The following is a 5,868-nucleotide window of genomic DNA, read 5'->3' as shown; positions in this document are numbered from 1 at the left end:
CTGAAAAAGCAAAGATAGATTTCTTTCTGTAGAGCACCGGCAGCCTGTCCCTTTTGCCAGTTGTTTGAACATCACGTGCCAGCTGGTGATGAGACAACGAAGACAGCACCTCCTGGGTGCACATACAGCCTTCTCCCTGCAGGCTGTGCGTTCAGTCTAATCAGTAGACTCTCATATTCTGGGACTTGTGCATGCCTTTGCCGGCTCTGACAGAGGCAGACTTACCCCGTTACACTAGAGAAGGCTTTGGAAAACCTGTGTAAATCAAGCCATATAGGCAATACCCTAAAAAAATACAGGGTGTGACACAAATATTGCTCTTCCCCCCCTTTTTAAAGACTTTATTTATTTATTTATTTATTTATTTTATTTATAGACAGAGTGGAAGGGAGGGAGGCAAACATCAGTGCGTGGTTGCCTCTCATGTGCCCCCATCTCACTGGGGACCTGGCCTGCAATCCAGGCATGTGCCCTGACTGGGAATTGAACCAGCGATCCTTTGATTGGCAGGTCGGCGCTCAACCCACTGAGCCACACCAAACAGGGCATTGCCCTTTTTTATTACAAAATCTTTTATTACAAAATTATAAGCATGTAATTCTGTAGCATAACAATATCTTGCTTAAGCATACCACATGACATTTTACGTGAAATGTTAAAATTAAAACTATAAATTATTACACCTATATTATTACCCTACCACCATACTCAAGTAGGTGTTACTTGTGCCAGATCCTATAATACTGAAAGGAAATTTGAAAGTCACTCTTTCACTAAGTAAAATAATTACATTTTTTTCAGTTATAACTTTAATTTCAATGTTACCATTAGAACACAACATTAGAAAATCATAAAGTTGAAACCCCACCACTTTCCCACACCCCACCCGCTCCCATCTCCTACCCTCACTCTTTTCCCCTTTGACTTTGTTCATGGATCCTTTATACATGTTCCTTAATCACCCTTCCCCTTCTTTCCTCCATCACTCCCCTCCCCCTTCCTCCTTCCCCTCTGGTTACTGTCAGTTTGTTCCTTTTTTCAATGTCATTATATTGTGCTTGCTTGTTCATTTTGTTGATTAGGTTCTACTTATAGGTGAAATCATCTGGTATTTGTCTTGCACTGCCTGGCTTATTTCACTTAGCATAATATTCTCCAGTTCCATCCACTCTGTTGCAAAGGGTGGGAGTTCCTTCTTTCTCTCTGCTGCGTAGTATTCCATTGGGTAAATGTGCCATGGTTTTCTGATCCACTCATACTGATGGGCACTTAGGTTGCTTCCAGTACTTGGCTATTGTAAATGGTGCTTCTATGAATAGTGCAGTGCAGTTCATGGGTTCTTTTGAACTGGTGTTTCAGGATTTTTAGGTTATAATCCCAGCAGTGGAATTGTTAGGTGAAAACAAAGTTCCATTTTTAGTGTTTTGAGGAATTCCACACTGTTTTCCACAGTGACTACACCAGTCTGTATATCCACCAACAGTGTATTAGGGTTCCCTTTTCTCCACAGCCTTGCCCCCACTTGTCATATTTTTTAAATAAAGGTAAAATAAAGACATTTTCAGGTGTCCAAAGGTGAAATACTTCATCACTAACTGAGCTAGACTAGGAGAAATGTTAAGGGAGGTCCTTCCAGATGGAGGAAATATCAGAGAGATGATATCACAAGCACTAGCAGTGGTAAATGTGTCAGCAAGTTATAATTGGTTTTCCATTGTGGGAAATAGTTCCACTCTGATATCACATCTAGATTAATGGCAAAAGATATAGGGTCAGATGCTATATTTTGATATAAGTGTGTTCATGGCCCTTAACACAAGAAGTTATTGATAGTGAAAGAGAAACAAAGTTAAAAAATGCATGTGCTGAAAGCTAGCTTTTTTCAGTTTTTGTGGTGGGATAAATAATGAGCAGTAAAGTTTCCTTGGATTCTTTTTCCAAGGCAGTGCCAGAAGTCCTGCACTGGAAGCAGTGCAAGTGCCAGAGGTCTTTGGAGAGGGTGGATCTGCAGATCTGCATGAAGAACCACAACCTTCAAGAAGGACAAACACTTCTTGGGCACCATCACTCCGTTGATTACCTGGTCAAGTTTAAGTCCACTCCGTGCCCCAAGTTCTCTCTGTGTGTTCTGGGGAGCCAGAAGCACTGTGAGGAGGCCAAAGCTATGGACATCCCCCCTATATATATCAAAATGCTGAAGAAACTCAAGAATAAGAAACTGGTCAAGAGGCTCCCCAAGAAGTATGATGCCTTTCTGGCTTCAGAGTTTCTGATTAAGCAGATCCCATGAATCCTGGGTTCAGCCCTGAATAAAGCTATCAAGTTCCCTTCCTTGTTGACACACAATGAGAACGTGGTAGCCAATGTTGATACCGTGAAATCCACGATCAAGTTGCAAGTGAAGATGGCACTGTGTCTGGCAGTGTCTGTTGACCATATGAAGGTGACAGATGATGAAATGGTGTACAACATCCACTTAACTGTGAAGTTCTTGGTATCGTTGCTTAGAAAGAACTGACAGAACATCTAGGCTTTGAATATGGAGAGCACCATAGGAGGCCCCAGTCAGTGTTGGTCCTAAGGAACAACTTAGAAAGCCATACTGCTACCATTAAAAAAGAAAAGAAAAAAAAAACCCTGGCCTATGGAAATTCCAGTAATCATATTGGTAAAATATATGTTCAATTTTTACTGACAATCACTCCAAAATAAATTTTCTACTTTTAATTATATACTTGATATAATACTTTTTAAAATTATAAAAGTAAAATACTTTTTATATAGACATATTTTGAAAAAATATTTTTTATTTTTATTGAATTTATTGGGAACTGGCCTGTANAAAAAAAAACAACCCTGGCCTATGGAAATTCCAGTAATCATATTGGTAAAATATATGTTCAATTTTTACTGACAATCACTCCAAAATAAATTTTCTACTTTTAATTATATACTTGATATAATACTTTTTAAAAATTATAAAAGTAAAATACTTTTTATATAGACATATTTTGAAAAAATATTTTTTATTTTTATTGAATTTATTGGGGTGACACTGGTTAATAAATTTATATAGGTTTCAGGGATACGATTCTACCATTCATCATCTGTATATGGTATCTTGTTTTCATCAACCCAAGTTTCCTTCTAGCACCATTCATCCCCCTTTTATCCTTCCACCCCCTCTCCCTTTGGTAATTACTATATTATTGTTAAAAATTATAATTCTGTTTGTAGAGTATAAATGTGCAGCAGTTGTATAAAGTGTGAAGCTGCTAATTTTGTGCATTTCAACATATCAAATTGGATCTTGGTGTATCTGACATATTTTTTTTCCTATTGAATACTGGTACTTGTAAAAAATACAAGCATATGCCCTGGCTGGTGTAGCTCAGTGGATTGAGTGTGAGCCTGCAAACTAAGGGATCGCAGTTCGATTCCCAGTAAGGGCACATGCCTGGGTTGCAGGCCAGTTCCCAGCAGGGAACACACAAGAGACAACCATACATTGATATTTCTCTCCTTCTCTCCTTTCCTTCCCCTCTAAAGATAAATAAATAAAATCTTTAAAAATAAATAAATAATAATTTTAAAAAATACAAGTATAAAAATCCCCATCAATGGAATTAAATTATCTGAAGAAGTTTCTATACATACTCATCAATAAATCAATCTGTATAATACAAAAGTAAATTGATTACATATTATGTAGTTCAATATTACACAGCAGCAATTTAAAGTGCCTTACTTTTGTGTATATCTTAATTTTGGATTCATTTTCTAAATTATTAATAATTAAAAACAAATGACAACCATACTGAGGAATAGCTGAATTATCATTCTGTTTTCTCCATAACAACTTTATTATATCATCATCATATAAAGTGAAGATCAAAAGTATTTAGTTAGAAAACTGCAGGAGAGGAGTACTGTAGAGGGTATTATATAATTCACTAATAGGATATTACATTATTTCCTGGAATATATGGTGGAATTATTTCCTGGATTGTATGATGAAATATTTGTCAACTTTTAAAATGGGCAATTTACTGTTATCTTTTTTATAAATGTACATTTATTTCACATCATAATTTTCATTTATTTTGCTTATATTTCTTGGTGCTCCATCTCAACTAAATATAATTTTAGTTCCACAAAACATATATTTTTGTACCACAGAATAGTCATGGTAGACATTAAACTTTGGTGTGGTATCTCCCTAAACATATATTAAAATGCAGCTATTATTTTAAACATTCTTGATAGAGGTTTTATTTTCTTTTTTCTCAAGGTAATTATAGTGGAGATAATATAATGCAATATATCCAAAAGAAAGTTAGAGATGTAAAGAATTATGTTAGAGAAAGGAAGATGAACTAACAGGAGATCCTGGGTCTCACTAAACCCAATGGTAGTTATTGGATGAACCGATTATATGTGATGCAATTTCACATCTATGTACTCAGGAGTAAAATCCTAACTCTGTAATGCAAAGGCTAATTTTGTTTTCCTGCTAGTCATGAATCATGTTCTCCCTGTGTAACCCAGGTGTCATCCAAAAGCCCTGTTTTGGAAGTATAAGTTTTCTAAAGCCTTTGGAAGTGGAAGCTTTCTGCAGTAACTCTTCCCTTCTTACCTATGGTTTCTGTGCCTTGGTAAATTTGTCCTTGGGCCAGTAGCCTTGGTGTGTCTCACATTACTCAGGTGAACTCCTGCCCATTCACAAAATGTCCATCCACCAAACAAGTTTTATAAACTGGGGAAATTGGAGACATTAATCAGCTGAAATTCTAGTCTTATCACTCACCTGAATGTTGGTAAATGAAACTCCTTTTATATGACTGTCAAACCACAATGCTGAAAACCTGAAACTGATAAAAAACAATATTGAAGGTAACTGTAATTGAAATACAAAAAGTAATTTATTTTAAAAATTATTAATGGAAACTACTGTTGTAATGTTCTACTGTGAATGTCTATTTTCTCCATTACACTAGGCATGGTAGAAGGAATTCTGATTCTATTTCATTCAGGGACATTGGTGTGAAATTATAGCTTCTCAGATATACTTCCTAACTGTCACCACTGTCACCAGGAAGCCAGCCCTAAATGCTCATTAAAAATTCTCTTGTCTATACCTCACCTAATACCAACCTTCACTGTTGATTACCTGGTCAAGCCAATAACTTGATTAGAGGCAGTAATTTGTTTTAGGTAAATAAAATGATTCATCATCAAATATGAATGGAAATAGAGCCTACTTTTCCTATAAGTTATCAAAGGTAGATCAGAAGCAAGGCCTGTCCAGTTGGTTTCCTGTTCAGAGCAGAGTAAAGGCTTTCTTTTTACTGTGGGATCCAGAAGAGAGCAGTGATTTGGGAAGGCAACTACTGAGCTTCAAAGTTCAATCTCCTTTAAAAAAGAAAAAAAATGATAAAATTTGATGGTGATAGTTTTTCATCTTCCATAAACACAACAGGTATTCTAATATAAAATAATCACTTTAGTCTTTTTCTGTGCAAAAAATAATGTTATGGTTTTCCTCGTAGTTATGGTATAACATAGGAAGGGGATAAAATGGAACTTGTACAGGGCTTTCCTTTTTCTCCACATTTAGAGCAGGCCAACCCCCCCTAGTACATGAAATGTATGCAATTTCTGAACCAAACTAATACTTTCATGAGTGTGCGCCATTGTACAACCTGAAACACCTTTTTAAAAAAAGATTATTTATTTATCTTTAGAGAGGAAAGGAAGGAGAGAGGGAGAGAAGTACCAATGTATGGTTGCCTCTCGTGAGTCCCCTGCTGGGAACTGGCCTGTAACCCAGGCATATGCCTTGATGGGGGATTGAACCATGATCCTCTG

At 36.4% G+C, this 5,868-nt stretch overlaps 1 pseudogene; it reads left to right on the top strand.

The window, feature by feature from the left end:
* Positions 1-1,906: 1,906 nt before the first annotated feature.
* On the top strand, positions 1,907-2,581 carry LOC119000395 (60S ribosomal protein L10a-like; annotated as a pseudogene).
* Positions 2,582-5,868: the final 3,287 nt, after the last annotated feature.

The sequence above is a fragment of the Sturnira hondurensis genome, unplaced genomic scaffold (assembly GCF_014824575.4).
Source record: "Sturnira hondurensis isolate 20B ecotype Veracruz unplaced genomic scaffold, ASM1482457v3 Scaffold0015659, whole genome shotgun sequence".
Classification (NCBI taxonomy): domain Eukaryota; kingdom Metazoa; phylum Chordata; class Mammalia; order Chiroptera; family Phyllostomidae; genus Sturnira; species Sturnira hondurensis.
Note: the sequence above shows the minus strand (reverse complement) of the source record. Positions and strands in the feature narration are given on the sequence as shown.